Below are 18,683 nucleotides of genomic sequence, written 5' to 3' on the forward strand. Positions count from 1 at the left end.
GCAGTTGAACGGAATGGACAGTGTCTTGAAAGGAGGATATAAGGTGAACATCAACTAAAGTAAAACGAGGATAATGGAATGTACTCTAATTAAATCAGGTGAAGCTGAGGGAATTAGATTAGGAAAAGACACTTAAAGTAGTAGATGAGTTCTGCTATTTTGGGAGCAAAATAACTGATGATTGTCGAAATAGAGAGGATATAAAATGGAGACCAGCAATGGCAAGAAAAGCGTTTCTGAAGAAGAAAAATTTGTTAATATCGAGTAAAAATTTAAGTGTCAGGAAGTATTTTCTAAAAGTATTTGTATGGAGTGTAGCCATGTATGGATGTGAAACATGGACGGTAAACAGTTTAGATAAGAAGAGGATAAAAGCTTTCGAAATGTGGTGCTCCATAAGAATGCTGAAAAATAGATGGGTAGATCACGTAACTAATGAAGAGCTGCTGAACAGAATTGGAGAGAAGAGGAATTTGTGGCACAACTTGACCAGAAGAAGGGATCGGTTGGGAGGACATGTTCTGAGGCATCATGGGATCACCAATTTAGTGTTGGAGGGAAGCGTGGAGGGTAAAAATCGTAGAGGGAGACCAAGAGATGAATACAGTAAGCAGATTCAGAAGGATGTAGGATGCAGTAGTTACTTGGAGATGAAAAGCTTGCACAGGATATAGTAGCATGGAGAGCTGCATCAAAACTGTCTCTGGACTGAAGACCAAACCAACAACATGTTTTGAACAGTACTGGTAATTATCCCGTACGTGAGATTGGCTGTGTGATTGTCCAATCAATGCCAGGCAAAAAGTATACAGTAAGTCTAAGCTTCCTTCGAAGGATGTTTAGAGCTCTCGTCAGAGGCTATGAGTTAGTGAGGAAACACTCGCTCTGCTGCAGAACGACAAGGGGAGGAATGAGTGCCGGCGTTATCGAACGAACCTTTTCAGACTTCTGCCAGAGTAAGTAAGGGAAATCTTAATCAGGATGGCAGGACGTGATTTGAATCCTGTGGCTTTCGAATGCGAGTCCTGTATCTTCACTGCACCCCCTCTCCCCATCGACTGCCAATCTCCTGTCTCCACCCCCTCTCCCGATTGACTGCCAATCTCCTGCCTCCAAATGCGAAAGCATCTCTTGTTGGCTACTAAAAATCCTATGACACCTAATGCGCGATCGTATTCTTCGCTGAGGGGATTAGATTAGGAAATGAGACACTCAAAGTAGTAAAGGAGTTTTGCTATTTGGGGAGCAAAATAACTGATGATGGTCGAAGTAGAGACGGTATAAAATGTAGACTGGAAAGCCTTTCTGAAGAAGAGAAATTTGTTGACATCAAGTATAGATTTAAGTGTCAGGAAGTCGTTTCTGAAAGTATTTGTATGGAGTGTAGCCATGTATGGAAGTGAAACATGGACGATAAATAGTTTAGAGAAGAAGAGAATAGAAGCTTTCGAAATGTGGTGCTACAGAAGAATGCTGAAGATTAGATGGGTAGATCACATAACTAATGAGGAGGTATTGAATAGAACTCGGGAGAAGAGGAGTTTGTGGCACAACTTGACAAGAAGAAGGGACCAGTTGGTAGGGCAATTTCTGAGGCATCAAGAGATCACAAATTTCGCATTGGAGGGCGGCGTGGAGGGTAAAAATCGTAGAGGGAGACCAAGAGATGAATACACTAAGCAGATGCAGAAGGATGTAGGTTGCAGTAGGTACTGGGAGATGAAGAAACTTGCACAGGATAGAGTAGCATGAAGAGGTGCATCAAACCAGTCTCAGGACTGAAGACCACAACAACAACAACAACACCCTTAATAGCAGTTTGGCTTTAAGAGTTCTCAGTTTTGTGTGCAAGTATTGCTTAGACAGTACTGTGGGATGCCAGAATTCATTGAATCTAAAGAAAAGATTCTTGAAGAAAAGTCTTCCTTCAAGAAGCGAGTGTGCAGTTTTAGTCGTGATTTTTGTAAACTTCAGTGTGTGCGGAACGATCTCTGCGTTACTGAGAACCAACTCCGTACACAGATAATCACGAACTATGTGTCAACTAGTTGTGAGAATGATTCACTTACGAGATCTCAAGTTACTTCTTGTTGCGTTGGAACTAATCTGCATTAGCAACTGGTTTGAGCTCTGAAATAAAAAAGGCGCGAGCGCTGTCCTCTCGTCAGCGCAATGGGATATCTGCATGTTACGTGTTATTCGATTCGCAATTTTGCCACTGCGTGTAACGGAAACACCATCACATTGAAACAACAGCTTAATATATTCCTCATTCTACTTGTGAAATAAGAGGCGTCTAATCATAGGAGAAGTTCTAGAAAATAGGGTTCACAAATGAAAGTCGATTTCACAATTATCAAACATTTTATTCAAGTTCAAAACGAACGTAGTACATTATTGCAACGTGATCTTTGAAAAACAAAAACACAGGAAACTGAAATGAAATACTTAAGTTAATTGTGTGACTGAAAGAAGAACAAATCAGAGTTCCTCGTTTGTACAACTCACATTTTCAAATTAACAAGTGAAATCACCCAATGAATTACGCTTCCAATGTGCACAAAAAACCAGATATGTACTGCCCAGGGAATGGACTCTGAAATATGATACTAACACCTCATGCTGTAGCAAAAACTAATCCTTACATCTTCTAGTCGCATAGTTAGCATGGGAGGACATCAAAAAGCGAACGATAAGAATTCGTTTTGTATTATTAACCCAAGCTCTGTTCGGAGAGGCGGCATCAGACTTTTAGCCAGTGTGACAAAAGTAAATATGCATATAAGCATGAATACACAGGAGAATGGTGCAAAAGTTTCCCTGATACGATGTAGAAATATGTAAAAACAATTTAATAGGCTGTAAACGAGTTTGAATGTTCTCATGCTATTGGCTAATAGGATATATAGTAACTGGTGGTGGAGCCAATACACAGGCTTGGACGAAAAGAAATACTGGTGAGATGGTACTATTTTCACAGGCTGCATGGGAAGGTACGGCGGGATTCTTGTTGACACCCACGGCCAATAGATACTTGCTACATCTCTGTGGGCAGTTACGGGCTAAGGCACCCTTGCAGCCGCGAGTGAGAGTTTAATGCCCAAAAGCTGCATGTAGAGAATACGTCGAGGAGGCCCTGGGAGTCACCTGCGAATGTCACCCAACTTGAGGCAAGCTTTCTCCTACAACTCCAAAGTAAACACAAGCGTCCCGGAGTTCGCTTGCTTACATGAGAACCTTTCAGCCTCCACCTAACATTTAGTACTGCCCGCTAATATTCATGAAATAAATGTAAATGAACCGATACAGGATTCTGACGTGATGTGTAGCAGTCCCGTTACAGCGTCGCCCTACTTTTCACTTGTTTGATGACGTAGCTTCCCACGACTTCTTCTCCTGTGTCAGCCTCTACATCGCTGAGTAGAGCCAATACGTCGATTATTTCTTGGACAAATCACATGAAAACGTAAAGAGATAGCGTCAGTATATGAGGGCATTGTACGGGTAGCTTAGTATGTAAAGAGAGATGAAAAATCTAATAATCATGGGCGACTAGAACGCTGTGCTAGGGGAAGAAACTGAGGGTAGAGTGACAAAAGAAAACGTGCATGGTAGCAGGATTGAGCGAGAAGAAAGACTAATAGAGTTCTGCAGTAAACTTCAGCTGGTAATGTCTAAAGTGATTCCAAAGTCAGGTATTTGGTTGCAAGGTGTACGCAGGAGTAGACATTGACTTAGACCACAGTTTAGTAATGAGGAAGACTAAACTAAAGTTTAAGAGAATCGTCCGGAAGAACCAGTGTGGATGGAAGTAGCGTACTAAAGTAATGAGGAATGATGAGACGAGTTTGAAGTTCGCTGAAGATGTGGATACTGCGATAAGAAATACCACAGTTGGCAGTTCAGTTGAAGCGGAGTGGACATCTCTAAAAAGATCAATCACAGATGTTGAACAGATGCACACATGTACAAAGGAAGACAACTGCTAACAAACCTTGGATAACAGACGAAATACCTCAGTTGACCGACGAAAGAAATAAGTGCAAAAATGTTCAGAGACAGACAGGCATACAGCAATATAATTCACCCAGGAACGAAATATGGGCTCTGAGCACCTGCTTCAGAGGTCATCAGTCCCCTAGAACTGAAGACCTACTTAAACCTAACTAACCTAAGGACATCACACACATCCATGCCCGAGGCAGGATTCGAATCTGCGACCGTAGCGGTCGCGTGGTTCCAGACTCTAGCGCCTAGAACCGCTCGGCCACTCCGGCCGACAGTAACGAAATACGTAGGTCGGAACTTAAATAGTGGCAACACTGCTGTGGAGACACTATGCAATGGAATCTACTATTTTCGCTGATAGCACACGTTGCTGACGTACCTACCTTACCTCTGAGAAAATGGACTCGCCCGTCCCACGTCACCGGTGTGCGCACAATCTAGGGAAACATAGTCACTTGTGAGCGAGCGGTCTAACGTAACGGTGTCACTATGTTTTCGAAACAGGAACAACGGAGTTGGATCAAGATTGAATGTGCCAGAGGTCGTACAGCACGACAGTGTCATCAAGGTCTTCAAGAGGCGTGAGGGGAATCGGCATTGCCACACAGAACAGTGGCACGTTGGGTAAAAGTCAAGGTCAGCAAACTGTGGCAGACATGCATCGGGCAGGTCGTCCTAGCGTCTCTGAAGAAGAAGTGCATGCTGTTGTCGCGTTAGTGGACAGTGATCGATGCCATACGATTCGTGAGCTCACCCACGAAACCGGATTAGCGCATACGACTGAGCTTCGCATCCTTTAGAAACTCCTGGGCATGCGAAAAATTGCATCACGATGGGTTCCGCATGACTTGACAGAAATGCAGAAATAGTCGCGTTACCACGCTGCTCGGACGCACTTGGAGCGCTTTGAGTGCGAAGGAGAGGCTTTCTTACGCCGTATCGTAACACTGGATGAGACATGGGCCACATCGTACGAGCGAAAACTGAAACGCCAATCCAACGAATGAGTCGCCGCGAAAGTCGGAAGTGCGTTAGAGTCCCAGCATGGTGAAAGTTATGGAATTCTCGTGTACGACTGTGATGGTGTTATCCTAAAGCATTAGGTTCCTTCACGGCAGATCGTCAATGCACAGTGTTACTATTCGATTTTGGAGCATCACCTGCGACCAGCTTTGCGAAAGAAGCGGCAACACTTTCTGTGCAAACCACCCATCATTTTGCACGACAACGCGCGGGCGCATACAGCGCAAGCTGTGGCTGCTCTGCTCGGTCGATCGGACTGGGAAGCACTGTACCTTCCACCATACTCCCCGGACTTAAGTCCTCGTGACTTTGATTTGATTCCGAAGATGAACGAACCACTTCGTGGCATTCGCTTCAGAACTGTTCCAGAGATTCGACAGGCAGTAGACCGCTCCTTTCGCACCATCAACAGAACAATCTCTTCTAACGGCATAGTACGCCTTCCACAACGCTGGCAACGGGTTCTACACAACGCTGGTGACTACTTTTAAGGACAGTAACAGGTGGAAACATGTAAATCTTTTGAATTGGTTGGGAACAAATAGTTGCCACTATTTAAGTTCCAACCCTCGTAAATAGGAAGTGCAAAGAAGTCAAGGCGAAATGGTTGCATGAAAAAAGTGAAGAAACCGTAAAAGAAAGGATCGTCGGAAGGACTGACTCCGCGTGTACAAAAGTCAAAACAATCTTTGGTGAAATTAAAAGAAAGGGTGGCAACAGTACGAGTGACGGAGCAATTGCACTCATGGACGTAAAGGAGTGAAGGGACAAGAAGAAGTATACGTTGAAGTGCTCTAACTGACTGCTGACGTGATAGAAGAAGAGGTGGAAGTTGATTTGAAAGACGTAGGGGATCCAGTATCACTGTCCAATTTTGAGTGAGTTTTGGAGCACTTGCGATCAAATAAGGCAGACGGGATAGGTAACATTCCTTCAGAATTTTTAATATGATTAGGGAAAACGGGTACCAAACGAGTAAATTTATTGCATAGAATCTATGAGACTGGAAACATACCATCGGACATCTGGAAAACCATCATTCACACAATTCTAAATATAGCACCGGCAGATAAGTGCGAAAATTATCGCACAGTCACCTTAGTCGCTCTTGGGCCCAGCTGCTGACGAGGACAATAATTATGCAGAAGAATTTTAAAGATAACTGATGATCTCTTAGGTGACGATTAGTTTGCCTTTAGGAAAAGTAAAGACACCATGAAAGCAGTGTTACCTTGCACTTCATAATAGAAGCAAGGTCGAAGATTAATGAAGATACGTTCGCAGGATTTATCGAACTAGAAATGCACTCGACAATGTAAAATGGAGCAAAATTCACAGAACCATATTGGTAAGCAGTAAGGAAAGACGGATAATATGAAATATGTATAAATAAAGAAGGAACAATAAGAACGGAAGTACAAAGTGCTCGTATTAAATACGATGTATGACAGCGGTGTCGTGTTTCCCCTATTGTTCAATCTGCACATCGAAGAAGAAATGACGGACATAAAGGACAGGTTAAGATGTTGGATTAAATTTCAGGATGACATTGCTAGCCGGCCGGCGTGGCCGAGCGGTTCTAGGCGCTACAGTCTGGAACCGCGCGACCGCTATGGTCGCAGGTTCGAATCCTGCCTCGGGCATGGATGTGTGTGATGTCCTTAGGTTAGTTAGGTTTAAGTAGTTCTAAGTTCTAGGGGACTGATGACCACAGCAGTTAAGTCCCATAGTGCTCAGAGCCATTTTGACATTGCTATCGTTAGCGAAGGCAAAGTATAATTGCAATACATACAGTATGGAATGAACCTTGTATCGCTTGTACGTTCTTATTAACAGGGGAAGTTTTCCTGTGAGATATCCTATGATCCTATCTCTTATCCTAGCCAATATTTTCTACGTATCACTTTCCTCGCCAATTCTGCGACAATCCCCTTATTTCTTATGCTATCACTCAATATAATTTTCATCAATCTTCTGAAACACCATATCCGCAAAGCTCAGATTTTTTCGTTTTTCTCGCTTTCCCCACGGTCCATGAGTACTTCCATACAATGCTGTGCAGCACAAGTAGTCTCTGAAATTCCTTTCCCATATTAAGAACTATATTTGACATTGGCAGACTCCTTTTAGAGAGGGATGTCCTCTTTGCCTTTAGTCTACTTCCTACGTTCTCGATGTTGCGTTGGACATGCTTTATTTTGCATCCTAGGTGGCAGAATTCCTTCACTTTTTTTACTATAAAGTACCAAAATTTGGTATTAAGGTTTTCGATAATCTGAGTATCTGCTAGTTCTCTTTCATCTCAGTTCATATTCTGTGGGTCTTAGTAGTTCATTCTTAGACTGCTTATGAGCCCACGAACAGACCTTACTAATCTTCATTACTTAGTGATAACGCGTCATTCGACAGACGTCGCCTACAATGTGGCAATCGACAAAGCTGTTACAGAGACATTTTGAAACTGTAAGATTTTTCGACCGTGCACTGAGCTGTATGGCACTGTGGTTAAGAAACTTCACTCGCATTCTAGAGCACCGGGAATCAAATCCCCGCCCAAGCACCTAGATTTAGCTTCACATGGGTTTCCCTAAATCGTTTAAGGCGAATACCGGGATGGCTCCTTTCGAAAGGGCACGGCAATTCGTTCCTCCTTTCATCCGAGATTTCGATGTGTCCCTAACAACCTTGACATCAACGGCACTTTACGACTATTCTTTGTACCCTCATTTTGCGAACATCACATGCCACCAAAGTATGTCAGAAAACTGAAAGGCCAGCTTGCTGCGTGATGACGTATTCAGTTGCTGATTGGAGGTGCTGAATTTCGAGATGAGTGCTGAGGCCAAGAGCGTAGCCCTATTCCTCCAGTCACAACTGGAACTTGGGAATATTATGCATAACAAATGTGGCGGACATTAATTATTAGTCGATGGCATCGCCTTTTCGTGCTGGTCAGATGGCGCAGTAATGCTCTGCATGCTCGCACTAGAGCACATTAGTGTCTACGGGGCAAGCTGTTTCTCATTTCGTTCCATTCCCTTAGTACCCTACAATCGTTGCAGCACATGTACCTGGCAGAGAAAATAGTCCAACTCATAGATGACCTGGTATCGTTCTGCTGGATTCCGGGGCGTGTGGGGATTCGGGGAAATGAAAAGGTAGGCCAAGCTGCCAAGGAGGCCTACAGCGAACAAGACGTACCACGATATGCTATTTCCCAGCAGCCTGTCCTTTAGCTGGTGAGTCAGAGAGCCATGCATTTGTGAGAGGAACAATGGTTGGTGGTGACGGACAGTAAGCATGCGGCTGGTGTAGCCATCTCTCCTGCCTCAGTGTTCCCCTTGCCGAATACTACGGCGGAAAGAAGTGGCCATGACTCTTCTCCGAATTCGGCATTGTCCCCTCACACATGGCTTGCTACTGCACCACTGTCTGTGACAACCACTGTCTGTCATGCCTGTGGCGTGCAAATCACGGTGTACCACATTGTAATGATTTGTAGATCTGTCCTAGCATTTGTAGACTTAGAGAAAGCTTTTGACAATGTCAACTGGAATACTCTCTTTCAAATTCTGAAGGTCGCAGGGGTAAAATACAGGGAGCGAAAGGCTATTTACAATTTGTACAGAAAGCAGATGGCAGTTATAAGAGTTGAGGGACATGAAAGGGAAGCAGTGGTTGGGAAGGGAGTGAGACAGGGTTGTAGCCTCTCCCCGATGCTGTTCAATCTGTATATTGAGCAAGCAGTAAACGAAACAAAGGAAAAGTTCGGAGTAGGAATTAAAATCCATGGAAGAGAAATAAAAACTTTGAGGTTCGCCGATGACATTGTAATTCTGCCAGAGACAGCAAAGGACCTGGAAGAGCAGTTGAACGGAATGGGCAGTGACTTGAAACGAGGTTATAAGATGAACATCAACAAAAGGAAAACAAGGATAATGGAATGTAGTCGAATTAGGTCGGGTGATGCTAAGGGAATTAGATTAGGAAATGAGACACTTAAAGTAGTAAAGGAGTTTTGCTATTTGGGGAGCAAAATAACTGATGATGGTCAAAGTAGAGAGGATATAAAATATAGACTGGCAATGGCAAGGAAAGCGTTTCTGAAGAAGAGAAATTTGTTAACATCGAGTATAGATTTAAGTGTCAGGAAGTCGTTTCTGAAAGTATTTGTATGGAACGTAGCCATGTATCGAAGTGAAACATGGACGATAAATAGTTTGGACAAGAAGAGAATAGAAGCTTTCGAAATGTGGTGCTACAGAAGAATGCTGAAGATTAGATAGGTAGATCACATAACTAATGAGGAGGTTTTGAATAGGGGAGAAGAGGAGTTTGTGGCACAACTTGACCAGAAGAAGGGATCGGTTGGTAGGACATGTTCTGAGGCATCAAGGGATCACCAATTTAGTACTGGAGGCTAAAAATCTTACAGGGAGACCAAGAGATGAATACACTAAGCAGATTCAGAAGGATGTTGCTTGCAGTAGGTACTCGGAGATGAAGGAGCTTGCACAGGATAGAGTAGCATGGAGAGCTGCATCAAGCTAGTCTCAGGACTGAAGACCACAACAACAACAGCAGATCTGTCCTCTGTTTTAAATGGTCTAGTCACTTTAACGTGACCACCTGTCGAAAGCCTTAGTAACCACCTATTGCAGCGCTGACGCGTGGAAAGAGAGTCAGTTAGGTTCCGGAAGGCACCGACAGGAATGTGGCCCATGCAGACTCCAGTGCTGTGGCCAGCTGCGCTAGGCTTCTCAGATGAGGAGCCATGGCGCGAACAGTCCCACACTGATGGTCCCACAGATTCTCGAATGTGGTTGCTGGCGAGATACGGTTAACTGGTCATGGTGCTCTTCGAACCATGTACGTGCACTGCGAGCTGTGTGACACGTTGCATTGTCCTGCTGGTACACGCCGTGGAGCTGAGGAGAAAACAAACCGCATGGTCCCCAAGGATAGATGCATACTTGAGTTGATCCACCAGGGAATGCCACGCAAACATTCCCCTGACCATAACTCTACTTCCACTAGCCTGGACCCTTCCGACGATTGTTGCAGGGTCGTACACGCCAATGGCCATTGTCCAATGGAGCGTAAAATGTAATTCACCTGAAAACATCATCTGTCGCCACCCAGTGAGCGTACGGTTGCTGTATTGGTGTGAAAATTCCAGCCTTCATTACCGATAAACAGCAATCAGTACAGGTGCTTGAACCAGGCACCTGCTTCAGAGGCCCATACGCAGAAACGTTGGCTGAACGATCATTGAGGAGACGCTGTTGGTAGTCCCCTTGATTCATTTGGGCACTCAGTTCCTCAACACTTGCACGTCTGGTCGCCTGTACACATCTCTGCAGCCGCCGTTCACCCCTGTCGTCTGTGGCCCATGGTGGACCACAGTTGCCTCGGCGCTGGTTTTGGGAGCACCATTTTGCCATGCACGGTATGCTTTAATCACAGAGGCACACGAACAGTTTACAAACTTGATCCATTTCAGAAATGCTCCCACCCTTGGCCCGAAAGCCAGTGATCACGCCCCTTTGGATGTCAGATAAATCGCTTCAGTTCCGTATTACGACTGTTTTCCCTATCCCCCGACACGCTTTATACAGGGTGGTCCATTGATCGTGACTGGGTCAAATATCTCACGAAATAAGCGTCAAACAAAAAACTACAAAGAACGAAACTCGTCTAGCTTGAAGGGGGAAACCAGGTGGCGCTATGGTTGGCCCACTAGATGGCGCTGCCATAGGTCAAACGGATATCAACAATGGGGGTTCCTTAAATAGGAACCCCCATTTTTTATTACATGTTCGAGTAGTACGTAAAGAAATATGAATGTTTTAGTTGGGCCACTTTTTTCGCTTTGTGATAGATGGCGCTGTAATAGTCACAAACATATGGTTCACAATTTTAGACGAACAGTTGGTAACAGGTGGGTTTTTAAAATTAAAATACAGAACGTAGATACGTTTGAACATTTTATTTCGGTTGTTCCAATATGATACATGTACCTATGTGGACTTATTTCTGAGAACGCATGCTGTTACAGCGTGATGACCTGTAAATATCACATTAATGCAATAAATGCTCAAAATGATGTCCGTCAACCTCAATGTATTTGGTAATACGTGTAACGACATTCCTCTCGACGCGAGTAATTCGCCTTCCGTAATGTTCGCACATGCATTGACAATGTGCTGACGCATGTTGTCAGGCGTTGTCGGTGGATCACGATAGCAAATATCCTTCAACTTTCCCCACAGAAATAAATCCGGGGACGTCAGATCCGGTGAACGTGCGGGCCATGCTTCGGCGACCAAACCACCTGTCATGAAATATGCTATTCAATGCCGCTTCAACCGCACGCGAGCTATGTGCCGGACATCCATCATGTTGGAAGTACATCGTCATTCTGTCATGCAGTCAAACATCTTGTAGTAACATCGGTGGAACATTACGTAGGAAATCAGTATACATTGCACCATTTAGATTGCCATCGACTAAATGGGGGTCAGTTATCCTTCCTCCCATAAGGCGGCACCATACATTAACCCGCCAAGGTCGCTGATGTTCAGCTTGTCGCAGCCATCGTGGATTTCCGTTGCCCAATAGTGCATATTATGCCGGTTTACGTTACCGCTGTTGGTGAATGACGCTTCATCGCTAAATAGAAGGCGTGCAAAAAATCTGTCATCGTCCCGTAATTTCTCTTGTGCCCAGTGGCAGAACTGTACACGATGTTCAAAGTCGTCGCCATGCAATTCCTGGTGCATAGAAATATGGTACGGCTGCAATCGATGTTGATGTAGCATTCTCAACACCGTCGTTTTTGACATTTCCGATTCTCGCGCAATTTTCTGCTACTGATGTGCGGATTAGCCGCGACAGCAGCTAAAACACCTACTTGGGCATCATCATTTGCTGCAGGTCGTGGTTGACGTTTCACATGTGGCTGAACACTTCCTGTTTCCTTAAACAACGCAACTATCCGGCGAATGGTCCGGACACTTGGATGATGTCGTCCAGGATACCGAGCAGCATACATAGGACACGCCCGTTGGGCATTTTGATCACAATAGCCATACATCAACACGATATCCACCTTTTCCGCAGTTAGTAAACGGTCCATTTAACTATCACGAAGCAAATACCGTCTGCACTGGAGGAATGTTACATGATACCACGTACTTATACGTTTGTGACTATTACAGCGCCATCTATCACAAAGCGAAAAAGGTGGTCCAACTAAAACATTCATATTTCTTTACGTACTACACGAATGTGTAATAAAAAATGGGGGTTCCTTTTATAAGAAACGCAGTTGATATCCGTTTCACCTATGGCAGCACCATCTTGCGGGCCAACTACAGCGCCATCTGGTTTCGCCTTTCAAGCTAGACGAGTTTCGTTCTGTGTAGTATTTTCGTTTGATGCTGAGTTGGGTGAGATATTTGACCCGGTCACTATCAATGGACCACCCTGTATACCCTCCATTGCTAGTGCTGCCATCTCCCCGTGGGTAGTTATCGCATAATGACGTCGAAAATGAGCGGCGGTTAAATTACTGTGACTGGACAGCGTAAGTATCTGATGACGAGATGACTGTGACGCAAGTTTTAAAGTATTTTGCAGTATCTGGCCACCAGGCTAAGCTTTTAGGCTACAGACTTTAATGTGTTGCAGAGTGGCTGGCTCATCCTTTTTATTACGGCTATCAGACAGGCACAGCTGTCTGCTGTACTATGTTACGTCTTTGCACCTTTTTTTCCTTTTTTGGTCTAAATTTGCGACCTAACATAATGCAGAATGTTCGTATTTTCGTGTGTGTGTGTTTGCGTACACATATATTTTGCAGTGTTTTATTGTTCTCAACTACTGTTGAAGTTCCAGAACTCTGTCACTTGTATTTCATTTACTCTCGTCTAATAACACTTTCGTGCGTTCGCTAAAGACCTTGCTGTCCTACTCCCACACCACCTAATCATCATCATCGCTTTACGTGCGCAGCAGTTCGGGCCACATTGTTGCCTCATACAGGTGCATTCCGTGGCCTAGAGTGCGAATTTTCACATTGCTGTCATGAGCAATTATTTCGTAGAACTATGCCGAATTCTCCACAAAGTTTTGAATCAACTGAGTGAAAATTCTTCTTCTTCTTCTAAATTTTTGAAAGCGCTCGAGTTTACTCGAGCCCAAAAAAAAAAAAGAATGAAGCTTTCACGGAGGTATGCCATCCCAGCCATTTCGTGAACTATGAGAGAATACCAAGAACGTACTTTCACTACACGTTTTAAGGTGCAGTTTTGTAGTTTCTGCTGTGTTGCCCCACACATCAGCAGCTTATTCCAGTACTGGCAACGCCATAGTTTTATTTAGGGTGAGCGCTAGACGACAAGGAAGAGAGGGCAAGGGTTTAAGAGGGGGTAAAATTCCACCAGTCTTTCGAATGCCTTTCGTCTGACATGGTGAACGTGTTGGCGATACGTCAGTCTGCTGTGCGACGTGACGCGTGATGACGTATGAGCGTGGAACGCAGCTAGATATCAAAATAAACACCAGGCGTCGACCTGGTGTTGACAGACAGCCGACCGTTAGCCTGACTCACTCGCTGGCAGAGTGACTGAGATGTGTTTGCTTAACTGTCAGTGTGTTGAAGACATGGCGCCAGGCGCTACGTACGGGATAAAGCGAAATTTCCGCACCGGAGCTCACCACTCTATACCTTGGAGCAGCTCTAGTGAAAAACGTATGTGGCAAAATTTCCAATACTTAACATTTTTTAAAATAACGTTGTCATACAGAAACGTTATTTTGTAGCACTCCAGCTGTATGTGCAATTAGAACACATTTAATTATCACATTCCGCTTTTTATGTTGTAGTACTTTTGCTGCTCACTTTGCCATTACATCTTTATTACCTTTTCGATTCCTTTCTACGTTGATGTAAATGCATTGAAAACTACTTGCGTTCAATTTTTTCATACGGCTTGGTATGGTAATAAAGGACGCGCCATGAAAATTTAAGTGAATCAGACTTACATAACATAAACTAGCAAAGAAATAGAAGAAATAGATACTTTGATCACTAACGCTGACTCGTCAGTTAAAAATACCAATGAAGAAATTAGTAGTTTATCTTAAGGCAGTACCAATAAAAACAGAGAATTAATTATTTGCCAAGTGTATGGCAGTTACGCAAGTTCCAGAAAGAAAACATTAAAACATTTACCCGCTAAATACGCACTAATCACTATGTGTTTGGGGGATGTGAAAATGTAAATATAGGAAAAATATATGGAGTGATCTCACGTAGAATATTATTTAAAGAAATATATTATTTATAGAAATATTATTTAGATCAGAAACTATCGGTATTTAATAATCGGCAGCAGCACATATTAAACAGAAACTAAATCGACTATATCCACTGACAGTGCGTTAAAATTAGAATTGTTTCCATAGATGTGGATGCAGACATTTATGCCTGAGTTCTTAAACCCCTACACGAGGAATCAGGCGCAACATAGACTTCGAATGAACTAAAGATGATATTATTATGGAAAAATGCTCTAAATATCAGTTAGTGATATAAGCAGAATCGTCAAGAGATTTAATGATTTAATGTAAGCGGTGAAACAGGGGTCCGGCAGACGGTCGTCTGTGTTGTTGTTGTTGTTGTTGCCGTTGTGGTCTTCAGTCAGAAGACTGGCTTGAAGCGGCTCTCCATGGTGTTGCATCCTGTACATCCTCTTCATTTCTTCATAACTACTGCATTCCACTTCCATTTGAACCTGCTCGCCGCACGGGATTAGCCGAGCGGTCTTAGGCGCTGCAGTCATGGACTGTGAGGCTGATCCCGGGGGAGGTTCGAGTCCTCCCTCGGGCATGGGTGTGTGTGTTTGTCCTTAGGATAATTTAGGTTAAGTAGGGTGTAAGCTTAGGGACTGCTGACGTTAGCAGTTAAGTCCCATAAGATTTCACACGCATTTCAACATTTTTTAACCTGCTCACTGTATTCGTTCCTTGGCCTCCCTCTACAATTTTTACCTCGCATACTCCCCTCCATGGCCAAATTGATGAGACCTTGATGCCTCAAGATGCGCCCTATCAACCGATAGCTTTCTTTATTCAAGCTGAACCACAATTTTTTTGTCCTTAGTTCAATTCACTAAGTACTCGGTTTACCCATCTAATATTCAGCAGTCTTCTCAGCACCACATTGCAAAAGCTTCTATTCTCTTCTTGTCGGAGCTACTTATCCTCCACGTTTCACTTCCATATAAGGCTACACTTCAGAAAAGACTTCCTAATGCTTAAATTTACATTCGATACTACAAAACTCTTCATTTTCATAAATACGTTTCGTACTGTAGCATGTGTACATTTTGTGTCCTCTCTATTTTTGCCATTATAAGTTATTTTGGTGCTCAAAGAGCAAAACACTTCTACTAGTTGTAGCGCCTGTTTTCCTCGCCTAATTCCTTCTGCATCACCTGATTAAATTTGACTGCTATCAGTTTGCTTTGTTTTACTTCTTTTGGTGTCCCTTTTCAGGAGTATCTATTCCATTTAACTGCTCTTCCTATTCCTTAACTGTCTCTGACATAATTACAATGTTATCAGCAAACCTCAGATTTTTTATGGCTCTGAGCACTATGGGACTTAACATCTATGGTCATCAGTCTCAGATTTTTTATTTCTTGTCTCTTAACTTTAAAACTTCTCCAAATTATTCTTTAGTTTCCTTTACTGCCTGCTCAATGTACAAATTTGAATAACATCAGGGATAGGCTACAACCCTCTGTCAGTCTCTTCTCAGCCATTCCTTCCCTTTCATATCCTTCGAGTCTTACAACTACAGTCTGATTTCTGTACAAGTTACAAATAAATTTTCGCTTGCTCTATTTCATCACTGTTACCTTCACAATTTCAAAGAGCATTTTCCAGCCGACATTGTCAAACGCTTTCTCTAAATCTACAAATGGTGGAAAGATAGGTTTGCATTTCTTTAACATATATTCTAAGATAAGTCGTACGGCTAGAATTGCTTCATGTTTTCGTAAATTTCTCCGGAACTTAACCGATCTTCCGCGAGATCGACTTCTTCCAGTATTCCCATTCATCGATACATAATTCGTGTCAGTATCTTCTAAACATGAGTTATTAAACTGGTAGTTCGGTAATATTCACACATGTCTATATTTGCCTTCTTCTGAATTGGAATTATTGTGTTTTTCTTTACGTATGAGGATATTTCGCCTCTCTCACTCATCTTGCACACCAGGTGGAATAGTTTTGTCAGCTCTGGCTCTCCCAAGGGTTTCAATAATTCTAAGGAATGTCGCCTACTCCAGGGGCCTTGTTTCTACCTAGGTCTTTCAATGTGCTGTCATATTCCACTCGGGGTGTAGGGTCTTCCATCTTCATCCACATCTTCTTCCTTCTCTGTACCATCAAGTTCATTTCCTTTTTAAAGCCATCGCATATATTCCTTTATCCTTTCAACTAACCCTTCTTTGCTTAGTACCGGTTTGCCATCTGAACTCTTGGCATTCATACTGTTACTTTTCTTTGCCCCAAAGATCTCTTTAATTCTCCTGTAGCCTGCATCCATCTGCCTCCTTGTCTCAACATCCTCGCTTTTATCGCCTTCCTCTTTCATTCCTCTCCCCCAGTCCATATTCTCCTGATCGTTTACCTTCTCTTCCTTTTCCTATCTACTATCGAATTCCAGTCCTCATTACAATTAAATTTTCATCTCACTTAACTAACTGAATATCTTCTTTTATCTCGTCATTCATTTTTTCAATATCTTCATCATCTGCAGAGCAGTTTGGCATACAAAGTTGTACTCTTGTGATGGGTGTTGGCTTTGTGTCTATCATGGCTACCATAATGCCTTTCACTATGCTCTTCAAAGTATCTTATCCATGTCCCTATTTTTTTTTCCATCATTAGACCTTCTCCTGCATTACCTCTACGTGATTTTATATTTATAACAGTGTATTCGCCTGATCATAAATCCTGTTCTTCCTGTCACCGCACGTCACTAATTCCTGGTAAATCGAGCATGAGTTTATCCATTTCCATTTTTAAATTCTCTAGCCTGCCTACATTAACGTTCAAATTTCACTGCCTCTCATCGGACGTCCATTTGCATGGGCTGCGGAAACCATGTCGACCCTTGTTATTGTTACGTCATTGTTTCAACTACCTAAAGTTCAACACCGTGTACGCACAGTGACGCACTTACACTCGATGTGCTAAGTGCAGTGGAGTGCACTGTACAGCTTTCTAGTACAGAAGCGTTTTATCTGCTCTGGGCCGCAATAACCTCGCCAAATATTGGCAGTTTCCTAGTTTTTCACCAAAAGGAATGGGCTAAATAAGGAAACACCTTAAGCTCGCACTGGTAAATTGTAATTAAACTGATTCTGAAGTATGGAGATGTGTGTGTTATAACACGAATCAAGGTCACCTACCTGTAAAACTCTGCACTTGTGTACAATCGATGCATTCTCGGAAGCAAAAGACTCTTAAGAAACATTACTGTGTAACAGATAATTATGACTAAATCATTTTCAACAGTCACAAATCAGGTATTATTTGTCAAAATAGTAAAATTTAGTTAGAAACAACATATTTTAACGCATGCAGTATTTGCAGATTCCTATTCCCCAAAACAAAAGTTGCTGTGTTCCTAAGTTCTACCCTTGTTCGTAAACGAAGTACAATATAGAGTATTAATAAATTGATTAAAACACTGCTGAATGGAACAGTATGCACGCTTGACAAGATCATCATGTGGGTGTACATACGCATTGCAGTAGTCCAGTATCAAGAGCCAAAATAATTACATTATACGCATCTTTGCCACGAGCTTTTCCATTCTGCTGTGTTTTAATCACGTCAGTGAAACTCCACATTCACACTGCGCCGACGTATTAGGTAATGACGTATGGAAACACAGCAACATCTATTTCAGAAAATATGGCTCTGAAACGCTATATGTGTGTGAATGTAGAAAAGTTAATTCAACGGCAGTACAGAGTTTTTTAAATCTCGTTAAGGAACAAGAGTGGCGGGATGTTTATAGTGCCGATAACATAGATGACAAATACATTGATTTCCTTAACACATTTCTCATGCTCTTTGAAAGTCGCTTTTCATTAGAACGTTCTAAACAGGGTACTAGCAGTAAAAGGCGGCTTGGGTGGCTGACTAGTGGGATAAGTATATCATGCAGAAAAAAGTGGGAGTTTATCAAAATGTTACAAGTAGTCACATTCAAGCTACAGTAGCGCATTGCAAACAGTATTGTAAGGTGCTCGAAAATGTAATTACGACGGCAAAGAGTATGCGGTACGCAAACAGAATAGCAAATTCACAGGATAAAATGAAAACCATACTTTCGGTTGTGAAGGAAGAGTCTAGTCAGCAGCACAAGGTTGACGATATAAAGTCAGTTCGTAGTAAAAATATTTCTGTTACTGGAAGTCAGATGTACGTACAGTATTTAACAATCATTTTCTGAGCATTGCTGGTGAATTAAATAAAAACTTAGTTTCTACATGAAATCATATAACTCTCTTGGAAAGTGCCTTTCCAAGATTGCTGTCTGAACTACTCCTCTGTGGTACTGA

Source organism: Schistocerca americana, chromosome 2 (genome assembly GCF_021461395.2).
Source record: "Schistocerca americana isolate TAMUIC-IGC-003095 chromosome 2, iqSchAmer2.1, whole genome shotgun sequence".
In the NCBI taxonomy this organism is placed as follows: domain Eukaryota; kingdom Metazoa; phylum Arthropoda; class Insecta; order Orthoptera; family Acrididae; genus Schistocerca; species Schistocerca americana.